The 12,615-nt window shown below is 41.6% G+C and overlaps 1 protein-coding gene across 3 annotated transcripts in view; it reads left to right on the plus strand.

The window, feature by feature from the left end:
* LOC109030447 (limbic system-associated membrane protein) overlaps positions 1-12,615 on the plus strand; it is a 688,975-nt gene that overhangs the window by 108,838 nt on the left and 567,522 nt on the right. The window lies entirely within an intron of this gene.

The raw sequence follows: 12,615 nt of genomic DNA on the forward strand, positions 1-12,615 counted from the left end.
ACCATAATTAAAGGATGAATAATATCTTAATATCAGCGATTCAGAAATTCGGACGATTTTCTTGATGAAAATAATAAAACAAATAGAATGAACGAGAATATCGCGTGGAAATTGTCTTTGATTTCACTTGAAATCAATTAGGCGCTTTTGACACGCTGCCTGTTTTTTTACGACGAAAATTGGAGGGGAGAATGTGCATCTTAATAGCAAGAATTAAGAAACTTGAACAGCGTAAAATTTATTTGGTTCTAATAAAAAGATAATGGAACGAACGAAAATATTTCATAATTTTACTTGAGATCGCTCCGAAAAATTCCCGGAAACTCTTCAGAAAAACGTGTGTAGTTTCCTCAAAAGCACTGATATAAAAAAGCATTAGAAGTGGCGCGTAACGTTGCGGTTGGACATAAATTCTTTTTTTCTTTTTTTATTCCCGCGTGCAGACGTTGATATTTGAATTCACTTACGGCATGCGTACCGAGATGAGGATTCGACCAAGGATGTAGTAGTCATATAGCCCCTAGCCGAATCACGCAGGTGCGTCACGCCGAGAAGATGCGACTCCACCGCGTTCCATTCTCTGGCTCGCGCGACGTTGAATTCGGCGTCAAACTGGAACCACGCATCAGAAGTCTTCACTCTTTCCCCAGTTTTATCGATTATTGGAAGGGAAATATTACAAAAATTCAGTAACTTGAATTATGTTACATTTTTTCCTGATATAAAAAAAAATAGATTAGAACGAACGAAAACATTGCGCCGAAATTCTCTTGATTTAGTTGAAATCATCTAGAAAACTTCATGGGAACTCTTCAGAAAAACTATGTGTAAAAGTCACACGTCCGGCTATGAAAAATAAAACATGAAACGTGGTGCATAACGTTGCAATCGGAGATAAAGGAGGCCAGTCATCTCCGCAGTGTGGCGCGCCTTCAATCCGGCTGACGGAAATATGCCTACACCCGTCGTCGAATAGTTATCTCAAATAACGTTTGTATTGCGTTTGGTGCAATGCGAGAAGTATTCACGCAGGCTTGTAGGCGCTCATAAGAGATTGACGCCAACTGCACCGTATTAGGGCGATTACTTTAACTCTCGCTAAGATATTCACGGCATCAAACAATGGGGCTTATAAGGCCCATTTTAAGGAATTTTAAGGAAAATATCGCTTATCGAACAACACGGTGTGTGACTTTATCAACTGCGGTAATGCATACCATAGTTTTCTCCATATTGGTTTCACCAATCACGTGTATATGACACGTGTTCTCTCCAATAGAGAATTTGCACTTGTCTAAACTTTTGTAAATTTCATCTTTAAAATGGTACTGCTAGGAAAATTGTGAGTAAGGATATCCTTGGTTTCTAAATTGGACAATTATTGGATGAAATACGACAAAATAACCTAATCTGCTAAAAACCATGAGTTCAAATGGGAAATGCCGCCAGATGACGTCATGAGGCGGCACATTTTCTCACTTTTAAATCTATTTTTCTTCAATTTCCCCATGATAGAAAAAAATTAAGATAATTACTGCGAACTCAGCTCACTAGGCACTCTCAGATGAAGCAATACAATTTTTGTGTGCAAATTCTCGATTACTCGATGTTAAAAACACGAATGAACCAAGTTTCCACACTATCAAAGCACTGCAGCATATACGAGGTCTGTTAGATTAGAAACCGGATTTTGGTCATAACTAGCCCACAATACGTCCAAATTACAGTTTTCTTGAGCTTTTCTGATAGCTGGAAATATACTTAAGAACGCTACGTTCACAGATTTTGTTTATTTTGATCAGTGTTTATTCTGTGTCATCTTGAATACGAGTAAGTCAGGTGCGTTTTGCGATTTTCATCATGCGATCACTGATGGAGCAAAGATTCAACATTTAATTTTATTTTAAACTCGGTATACCTTGTACCGAAACTTTTGGTATATGCTAAGTAAAGTTTACCATGATCATTGTATGAGATGTTCTCACTGTTTTGAATGGGTTAAACGATTCAAAACTGGTCAGGAGTTCGTCAAAGATGAGGAGCATGGGAATCGACCCTCAACGGCAACTGACATTTATCACGTGGAAGAAGTGCAGGCAAAAGTGCTCGAAAATGGTCGTTTCGAGCTTGTTGAACAGAGTAATATTTCTGAAGGCTCTGTACATACAATTTTGATAGAATATGTAGACACGCATCGAGTTTTAGGTACACTTGCCCCTTGATTGTTGTCTGTTGAACGAAAATCCAACCAAATGTCAATTTCCCTTTAGCTGCTTGAACGTTCTAACAATGAGCCTACATTTTTGGATAGGATAATTTTCGGTGATAATACTTTAGTGTACGGCCACGATATGGAGACGAAACTCCAATCGTCCTTGTGGGCTGAAAAATGTAGTGCAAGACCGAAAAAGGAGAGACAAGTTCGGTCCAAACATAAAATCGCAAAACACCCTTGAGGTTGCACTTACTTTCAAGCCACATACCAACGAAGCTGGTTTCGTCTCCATATCGTGGCCGTACACTAAAGTATTATCACCGAAAATTATCCTATCCAAAAATGTAGGCTCATTGTTAGAACGTTCAAGCAGCTAAAGGGAAATTGACATTTGGTTGGATTTTCGTTCAACAGACAACAATCAAGGGGCAAGTGTACCTAAAACTCGATGCGTGTCTACATATTCTATCAAAATTGTATGTACAGAGCCTTCAGAAATATTACTCTGTTCAACAAGCTCGAAACGACCATTTTCGAGCACTTTTGCCTGCACTTCTTCCACGTGATAAATGTCAGTTGCCGTTGAGGGTCGATTCCCATGCTCCTCATCTTTGACGAACTCCTGACCAGTTTTGAATCGTTTAACCCATTCAAAACAGTGAGAACATCTCATACAATGATCATGGTAAACTTTACTTAGCATATACCAAAAGTTTCGGTACAAGGTATACCGAGTTTAAAATAAAATTAAATGTTGAATCTTTGCTCCATCAGTGATCGCATGATGAAAATCGCAAAACGCACCTGACTTACTCGTATTCAAGATGACACAGAATAAACACTGATCAAAATAAACAAAATCTGTGAACGTAGCGTTCTTAAGTATATTTCCAGCTATCAGAAAAGCTCAAGAAAACGTAATTTGGACGTATTGTGGGCTAGTTATGACCAAAATCCGGTTTCTAATCTAACAGACCTCGTATTGTAAGAGCACGTTAACAGCAGAAAGCGCTGGCTATCACCTGATCGCTTGATGATATATGTAGCAACATAAATAGGTGAAAGTGGCAACTCTGCGAGAGTGGTAACGGGTTAGCGCTGTAAAGCCGAACGCTCCGTTTTGGGTGCCTTTTGTACTGCAATGTTGTTCCACAGTTCGCAGGATTGGAGGGTTTACATAATAGGTGTTTTTAAGTTGCACCGAGGAAATTTTTCCGAGAGCGATGTTAAGTGCAGCCGGATGCCGCTACTCCAGAATGCAAAACGGAAAACTGAAGTCGGTTTCAAAGTCCTCTATTTGATCTGTGTTGAGTCGTGTTGTTATATTCATCTTTGTGTGTGTGTGGCGATGGGATCCTTAATTTTAGGTTTCGTGTATTTCAGACATTGAATGCTCGCATTTCTGCAAATTGACACAAATAGATTCAGGACATAAGGAAATTGAGCAAGAGACAAATTGGATTTTATGATTAGAGATTGAAAGATTGTTTGCGCTTTTAGACGTTTGATGCACCATTGATGGTACAATTGGAATATTTAAAGCTGTATTTGTTTTTTTAACCCTTAGATGGTCAAGCCGGGTCACATTGACCCGCGACTGCAAGAACACGAGTCTTGAGGGTTGTATGGGGCTGGTGTGTACGAGCTTTAGATAGTAGGTTGACAAGCACATCGTAAAAAACGATCCAGATATCAAATTGAAATAAATATAAAAATCGAGTGTCAATATAGGAGAGGTGTTAATCGGACCTCGATTTTAACCTCTCTCCTCGAATCTGAGCGGCACTTATTCATTATTATCAGCATAGAATAGAGCATTGCGAGTTCATGCCTTGCGCCATCGCGCCTTCAATTTTGCAAATGCAGCACGGACATCCATCGAGTACGAATAGTTGTATCTCTGCGCCGTCATCAACGCGCGTCATCTCTCTTGCTTCATTTCCATAGATGTTTGTTCCGTTCGTCTTGTTTGTAGTGGTGCTTCTAGGGCTACGTGAGCAACACATCCGAAGATATGAAAGAAGTAATCGGGCCTCATTTTTTGACGATATTATTGCGAATCGGAGGGACACCTCACTAGCAATATAGAGTGGAGCATATGTTCAAATTTCACGCCTTTGTACCTTCAATGTCACAGAAAGTATTTATTACCTTCAAAATCATGGAATTAACATAAATAATACTTCATAAACCATCGACATGAGCATATTTTAATTGCGGGTCAGTTTGACCCGCCCTAGGACTATGCGTATAAGGAAAGTTTTGAGCACTTAAGGGTTAATCAGCTCTTTCCCGTAGGGAAGCAGAAAGCAGAAGCAATATGCACCAATTGAAGTCATAGATTTATGTTACCGATTTTGTTTTCCCATCCGGGTGGAGCTGTTTGAAGGTGAGTAATTTTTGCCTACATTTTGCGTCGAAATGAATTCGGGAAATATGTTTTCCGTCTTTTCACGATGATCGAAAGGATCGTTGTGTAGCTCTGCGCTTTAAGCTTCGGCAGGACTGAACTTGTAGTATTCTCATCGGGTAATCCACGCAAGCACGAATTGTTGTAAGTAACTGAGTGTACGGAATATTCGAGAAATCCGTCAATTTCTTCATTATCCCTCTCACAATACTGCCTTGCTAAGGGAAAACGCCCTATGCACATATGCACGTTGCCAAACTTCCCCGATAAAATCCTCATTTTTGTCATGAAGCTATGAATATTTTGCTCTAAAATCATAAGGAGCTTTAGATTAAATCGGCAATAAAATCTCGAGCAACTTCAAAATAATTTGTTAACGTATTTTTCAAAAAAATTGTTTTTTAACCGGGGGAAATCTGGCAACACCTAGTATGTCCATACGGCGTTTTCCCTTAGCGCGACACAATAGGCACCTTAACTTTGACAGCTCCTCGGAGTGATACACATCTGCCGGAGTGAGCCGCGACAATGAACCTCGATACGTCTGTTGTTAAACCTCGCGTTAAAATCCGTTAATTCGCTCCGGCATTAATTGAAAATCCGCCAGTTTGGCATCGGCGCTCGAATAAGATCCGAAAGTTCCCTGCGTCACAATAGGAGCTTTCAGCGTTTGGCGCCGTCAAAAGAATCGCCGGAGCATATCATCTCGGCGCTCGCGAGAGCGCGGGATTTTTTCCACGCCGAGCGCCATCTAGCGGCTGTCGCGCGAGCTTGACGGCCCGATGCGCTCGCCTCGCGCCCGGGCGATATTGAGCCGACTCTAATGTAATTAATTATCCGACCGAGCGACGGCGAATAGATTGGCGTTGCCGAATTTTGGACGACGCTTCAGTACGTGATTGAAGAGGGTCGATGGCCGAAGTGCGAAACACGTATCTCCATGGCAGTTTCCTTTTTTCGGCGCATTCGACCCTTTTCGGCACCAAAAAATTTACCCTTTTCGACGCAGGCTGATGGGGAAAATCGCCCTGTTCGGCTCACGTCCTAAATTTTAATTTAACTGAAAAGTTTGCAAAAAGCTTACTAACCTTTATTTCAGTGGCACAAAGCGGCAGCCCATACTCCGCAGAAACTGGATCCGAGAAATCTTGGGACTTAAGAGTTCTCCCTTGCGATGTTTCAAAATTTCCACCGATTCCGCCAATTTTATCGCGGCTTAACATGTAGACCGCGTTTAGCAGAAAGAAACCAAGCCACATCAGCTATTGCCAAATTTAAGTGGGTAATTTGGTTTTTCACAAGAGAACGTTTGTGCGGATTCCTTTGAAAATGTTGAGGCATTTTCTTCGCACTTCGCAAAATATTCACTGAAGTTCGCACAAAAATCTCCACTATCGTTTTCTCGTAAACAAATTGTATTGCCCCATTAAATGTAGCAATAGCTAATGTGGCTGTGTTCCTTTCTGTGCTCACCGCGGCCCATGTAATATCCTGCTGACAGGGAAATCAAATTTAAAATCATACCAGAAAAAGTAGTTCCTAATCACAAAACGTATTATATTTGCCCTTTTCTCCTATTTTGAACGTGTGTTTTGACGAGAAATTTGTGATAGAAAATGTTTTCGTACCTTTCAGTAATGCGTGAAGTATATGTATCTCAGAAATTGAAGGCGTCTTGACCGGAGAGAATCGAGAAACTCGCGATACAAATAGTTTTTCACATGTGGCGGCTAGCCACCACTCCGCCGACCAGCGCAGCTCATTGGCTGCAGCTCGACGCATGTCGTGGCTATACAGGGTTATCCAGAAGTCCGGGACCCCCCCTTATAACTTTTGAACAAAAAATGCTAGAGATTTGAAATTTGGGGAATGTTCCTAGGTCAAAGGGAACTACTTTTTGGCGTACCCAAAATTTTGGGGGGCGCCCCTCCTGAGGGGGGGGCGGACCCTAACTTTTTTTTTTCAAATGGGAACCCCTATCTTGTGATACATCATTCGAAAGAGCTTAAAAAAAGAAAACTTTTGGCGCAACCGATTGTCGATATCTCAATTTTTAACAAAATGGCGATCAAAAAATGGCGGCTCATTCAAAAGTCTGGGCCTCCGCTCATAACTCATGAACAAAAAATGCTAGGGATTCGAAATTTGGGGAATATTCCTAGGTGAAAGGGAACTACTTTTTGGCGTACCCAAAATTTTGGGGGGCGGCCCCCCTGAGGGGGGGCGGACCCTAACCCTTTTTTTCAAATTGGAACCCCTATTTTGTGATACATCATTCGAAAGGGCTTAAAAAAAGAAAACTTTTGGCGCAAACCGATTGTCGATACCTCAATTTTTAACAAAATGGCGGCCAAAAAATGGCGGCTCATTCAAAAGTCTGGGCCTCCGCTCATAACTCATGAACAAAAAATGCTAGGGATTCGAAATTTGGGGAATATTCCTAGGTGAAAGGGAACTACTTTTTGGCGTACCCAAAATTTCGGGGGGCGGCCCCCCTGAGGGGGGGCGGACCCTAACCCTTTTTTTTCAAATAGGAACCCCTATCTTGTGATACATCATTCGAAAGGGCTTGAAAAAAGAAAACTTTTGGCGCAAACCGATTGTCGATACCTCAATTTTTAACAAAATGGCGGCCAAAAAATGGCGGAAATGCGTTTTTTGGTTATTTACCGACGTATTCGCTTGAAACTTGGTTTCCACAGGTTTTCGAGCACGAAAAAAACAAATACGATATTGGATTTGCAAAATACCCGAGCTTTTCCAAGATGGCGGCCGAAAAATGGCGGGAAAATAAGTTTAAATCGGAATGTGTCAGATTTCCTGTGCGTTGCTCTCAGCCAGTTGAAAATCGTGTTTCCTGATTTGTCATTGAGGTATCGACAATCGGTTTGCGCCAAAAGTTTTCTTTTTTCAAGCCCTTTCGAATGATGTATCACAAGATAGGGGTTCCTATTTGAAAAAAAAAAGGGTTAGGGTCCGCCCCCCCTCAGGGGGGCCGCCCCCCAAAATTTTGGGTACGCCAAAAAGTAGTTCCCTTTCACCTAGGAATATTCCCCAAATTTCGAATCCCTAGCATTTTTTGTTCATGAGTTATGAGCGGAGGCCCAGACTTTTGAATGAGCCGCCATTTTTTGGCCGCCATTTTGTTAAAAATTGAGGTATCGACAATCGGTTTGCGCCAAAAGTTTTCTTTTTTTAAGCCCTTTCGAATGATGTATCACAAGATAGGGGTTCCCATTTGAAAAAAAAAAGTTAGGGTCCGCCCCCCCTCAGGAGGGGCGCCCCCCAAAATTTTGGGTACGCCAAAAAGTAGTTCCCTTTGACCTAGGAACATTCCCCAAATTTCAAATCTCTAGCATTTTTTGTTCAAAAGTTATAAGGGGGGTCCCGGACTTCTGGAATAACCCTGTATCTAGCCGCGAGCTCATCACACCTGTGAGTCCGCACCCGTACGTCAAACGGGACTCACGTCACGTCACCACACAGCACGCAGCGGACGTCATACAGCCGGCCAGCTCACACTCTAAAACGGCCCTTCTTAGGGCCACCACATCTCGAGCACCTCTCATGGCTTATAGTCCATACACACATATCGTCGTAAGGGCATATCTCGATTTCCTCGTGAGCCCTGTTCTTCGTATAATTCTATGCTTTACGGGGCTTATGTGGAAAATGAGATACGCCCTTACGTCAGAAGAGCGACGATATCGGTGATGCGTGAGGTATCTCAGAAATTGGAAGCGTTTTGACCGGAGGGAATCGAGAAACTCGCAATACAAATATTCGTTCGTACCTATCCGTAATATGTGAAGTATATCAGAAATTGAAGGCGTTTTGAAGGAGAGAGTTGAGAAACTCGCGATACAAATATTTTTTCGTACATATCGGCAATGCGTGAAGTATCTCAGAATTTGAAGGCGTCTTTGCCGGAGAGAGTCGAGGCACCTTTGCCATTCCGGCTGAAACGGCAACGCTCGCGGCATTTGGCGAAACGAGCAGAGCCGCGACCTACTTGGTCCGGGGGCAGGGGCGAATGATGGGGGGGGGGGGCGCGGCCAACTTATTCCCGCCGAACCAATTAAGACAGCGATCGGTGGAAATGACAGAATTGGCATTGTTCCCCCGACATTCCCGGTCCGTGTTCGCCGTGAAAAATTTGAATTTCGCCCCGGCATCATTAATTTACCGGGAAAAATGTTGATTAAGAAACCGGAGCCGGAACCCCCGGCCATTTCCGCTTTGTCCCTCCGAGAGCGCCAACTTCAATAATCCCCGACACCTCGCATAGCGGCACAACGCTGCCCCTCCGAAGGAAGAACGCCGTATGGGCATTCGAATGTTGCCTAATTTCCCCCGTTAAAATATTTATTTTTAAAGAAAATTATGCATACTTTACCGTATTCGAATTATTAGGTATTCCAAATTAAAGAGCTAGCAAGATTGTCTAAGAAATTGGCTGAAGAAGGTTCCGAGTTTCCCCGAAAAGTTCATTTTTTATCGAAAGAAATATGGCAACGCCTGAAGGTTTATACGGCGTTCTTCCTTAGCATGGTAGAATGGGCATCCGACCATGGCTGACCGCGCCTTTTTCAGTTGGACTGCATTTAGCAATTAAGGGCCGTCCCTGAATTACATAGGGTTCTATGAGGGAGGGGGAGGATCGAGAAGAGAGTTGCGCCATTTTTTTTACGTTTAAATATAGGGACCTACGCCACAAAAGCGTTACAAGGAGGCAGAAAGGGTCAACGATTCCGAAAAAGTGAGTTACGTAATTTAGGGACGACCCTTAAGATGTCATTTCTAGGAAATAAATTACACTGAAAAAAGGATGCTGATTTAACATTCTGGATGTAAAAAAGTGTGCGATAACTCACACAACCCTAAATTAACCGCTACAGCAGATAGTTTTACATATTGGCATTGTTAAAGTGACTGCTGTAGTATTTCAGCGTTTTGTGAGTTGTCACACACTTTTTACATCCCGAATGTTGAATCAGCATTCCTATTTTTTCGATGTAACAGAGGCCAGTCAAATTTTACAAATCCCAGTAGTGCAGCGTGATGAGGGCTCCATCTCAGTATTCGTCCACCGTGCGCCACGCCGCAGTCAGTCGGTGAGGTTGGACCTGTTTTAAAAATTTCAGAAGCGTACATCTTCATTAATATTAAATGTTAATATTCAAAATATAGTTTTTTTGGTTTTCTCATAAATGGAGAATTCGCGGATGCCTAAAATTTGATGAACTCCGTACTTGAGTGGACGCTACCAAATAAGGTGAACACGAGGATACCCTTGGTTCATAAATTGTACAATTATCGGAAGAGAGATGACAAAATAACCTAATCTGCTAAAATACTTTAAATGGGAAATGCCGCCAGATGACGTTACTAGGCAGAGCATTTTCTCATTTTATAAAAATATTTGTATACTTTTTCCCATTTCGGAAAAAAATTATAAAAAAATATTACAAAATTAGCTCTTTTGGCACTTGCAGTTGAGGCAATAAAAAAATTTGCATTGTCTATAAAGAGCACCCCGTAAAATTAAAATTGTGACAAAATAAAAGTACAATTGAACATATTTCTATCAAACGGAACTAAGCGCCAATTTGAGTTCCTTTTGAGGAATTTAGAATGCCGGATAATACGTTCTGTCAAACGGACCTAAGCGCCATGGAAAAGCATTGCGAGTGTAGGACGGAATAAGCCGGAAGAAATACGTCCATTTTTACAATTATTGTCAAAAATTTCCTGTCCGATTTCTTCCAAAGGTTCGTTCCACTGTGTGCCGCGGGAATGGTGAAATCCATAGCCTCTGCGCATTGATTTTGAATATTAAATTTTCTTGGGAACCCAATCGGAAGTTGTAGCGAATGGAAAGTTGGAAGCTAAGCCGCGACGGTGCGGCTTACGTCTCGCAACTTTATCGACTCGTCACGACACTTGTCCCATCCGTGCTAATACTTTAAGCCCCGTTAAAACAGATCAGCAGGGCCGCCTTCGCCAACTAAGTATCCTCGTCGGGGCGAGAGATGGAGAGAGAGGTAGAAAGAACTTTTAATCCACTTTCAAATTAAAGAATCTTCATTAATTCTTTCAGTTCCGGACAATCGCGCTTTAATTGCAATTTTTTCCTTGTTCTCCTTCGCGAGGGCTCTAAGCCGTGCTCGCTCGGGAAATACGCCGTATGAACGATCGGACGTTGTCTCGTTCCCTTCATGGTGATTTTGCAAGTTGGCAAAATTGTTTTCCTTCCATTTGAATCCATTGAAAGTATCGAATTTCGGCGAGGTGAGCAGCCTCACCAGGATTCGATTGTTTTACATACATTTAAATGGAGGAAAACAGTGTTCCCATTTTTTTAAAAATCGCCACTGGTTCTTTTCGAAAGAATCATGATGTTTATGGATATAACCTGGTTCAACCAGGTTATATCGGAGTGTATCCGAGAAAAGCAGAACATTGGCGATGGAGACCGAGGATTTACGAAATACTCTAAGAAAAAAGTTCGGATATAAATGAACCGGATTACGGTAATCTATGGCATGGCGATAGTAACTAAATTATTTACAGTAAACATTGTGATATAGTATTTTTATCTCCAACCCTTTCTTTTAAACGGGGTAAAGAACTTTGACTTGATTTAGCAGTAAATTTTATCTTTTATTTTGTTTTAAAAAAAGGTATAAGTTTTTGATATTCTTATTATATAGGGCAACCCTAGAAAGGGTATTGTTAATATGCACTTGAATAAATCCATCTTCTAAGCACCAAGGAACCGCCGCCGTTTCATTTATGCGTGACATTGAGGTTAAGGACAGCAAGGCTGCGTAAGTCGCCTTCATCTTGCCGTGTAGGCAAAATCACTTCCGCCGAGTTCGAATAGTTATCGTCTGCGTCTTGAATAAATTCATCTACTAAGCACAACGAAACCGCGGTCGTATTGATGCGTGGCATCGAGTTCAGGAAGCAGGGCTGCGCAAGTCGCCTTCAATCCACCATGTAGGCAAAATCACTTCTGCAGAGTCAAAATAGTTATCGGTTGCGCCCTGCATAAATCCATCGACGAAGCATCACTGTCATAAGGCCGTATTCATAGTCGTTCATAAAACAGATCCTTCCCTCAGGAGACAACATATCATTAACATTATGATTAAGGAGGGTCTACGGAGATCCATCACATAGTATCATTAAAAGAACAACTTGGCATCCCTAGAGTAAAATTCAGCTTTGAAACTCCGGAAATGGATTCTGAAGAGAGATTACAGTGGTTTGGCGCAATAGAAATACAAAATACTTGAGAAAATACAATGCGAGTTTTGTTAAGTTAAATGCAGGTTTGTACCTACCTCAAAATTTGTTAGAATTTTTTCTTTTGTATTTTGTACTTTTGCGATGGCAAAGCATTTTAAAACCTCGTATAGATTGATTTCTAGATTTTCACCACGGAATTTCACTCGAGATTTGCAAAAACTGTCTGTTTTATGATGGTATATTCAGGATCTCCGTAACTCCGCCTTCGTCCGAATGTGAACCATGGGGCCTCCTAAGGAAAGGACATGTTTAAAGAACGGTTATGAACGGAAAAGAGAAAGACGTATGTCTTTCTCTTTTCCGATAGATGGTAGAGGAGTTTCATTGAAAGAATCAAGACTCCTTGACGGACATGCAAAATTCACTCGAATTAGTTAGATTCCGCAGCGAATAAGTCATTATTTTTTGAAAGCTTGCATCATAATCTCCTTGAGACAGAGGAGAAGATCTGTGCGAAGGGTTCTAAAGGGATACGGCTGAAATCAGCATCTCCAAGGAGCTTGCAACCAACGACGCGACGTTGCCACTCCATGTGAATATCTTTCATTTTATTTATCTTAATCAATCGTTTAATTCTAAGTTTAATGCGCTTTTTTTAATACTTATCCTGTTACCGAACTTCACCTAAGCTTAATCTAACCCAACATTACCTCATCTTGGCCATTCCTGACCTGGC

The sequence above is a fragment of the Bemisia tabaci genome, chromosome 8, assembly GCF_918797505.1.
Source record: "Bemisia tabaci chromosome 8, PGI_BMITA_v3".
In the NCBI taxonomy this organism is placed as follows: Eukaryota; Metazoa; Arthropoda; class Insecta; order Hemiptera; family Aleyrodidae; genus Bemisia; species Bemisia tabaci.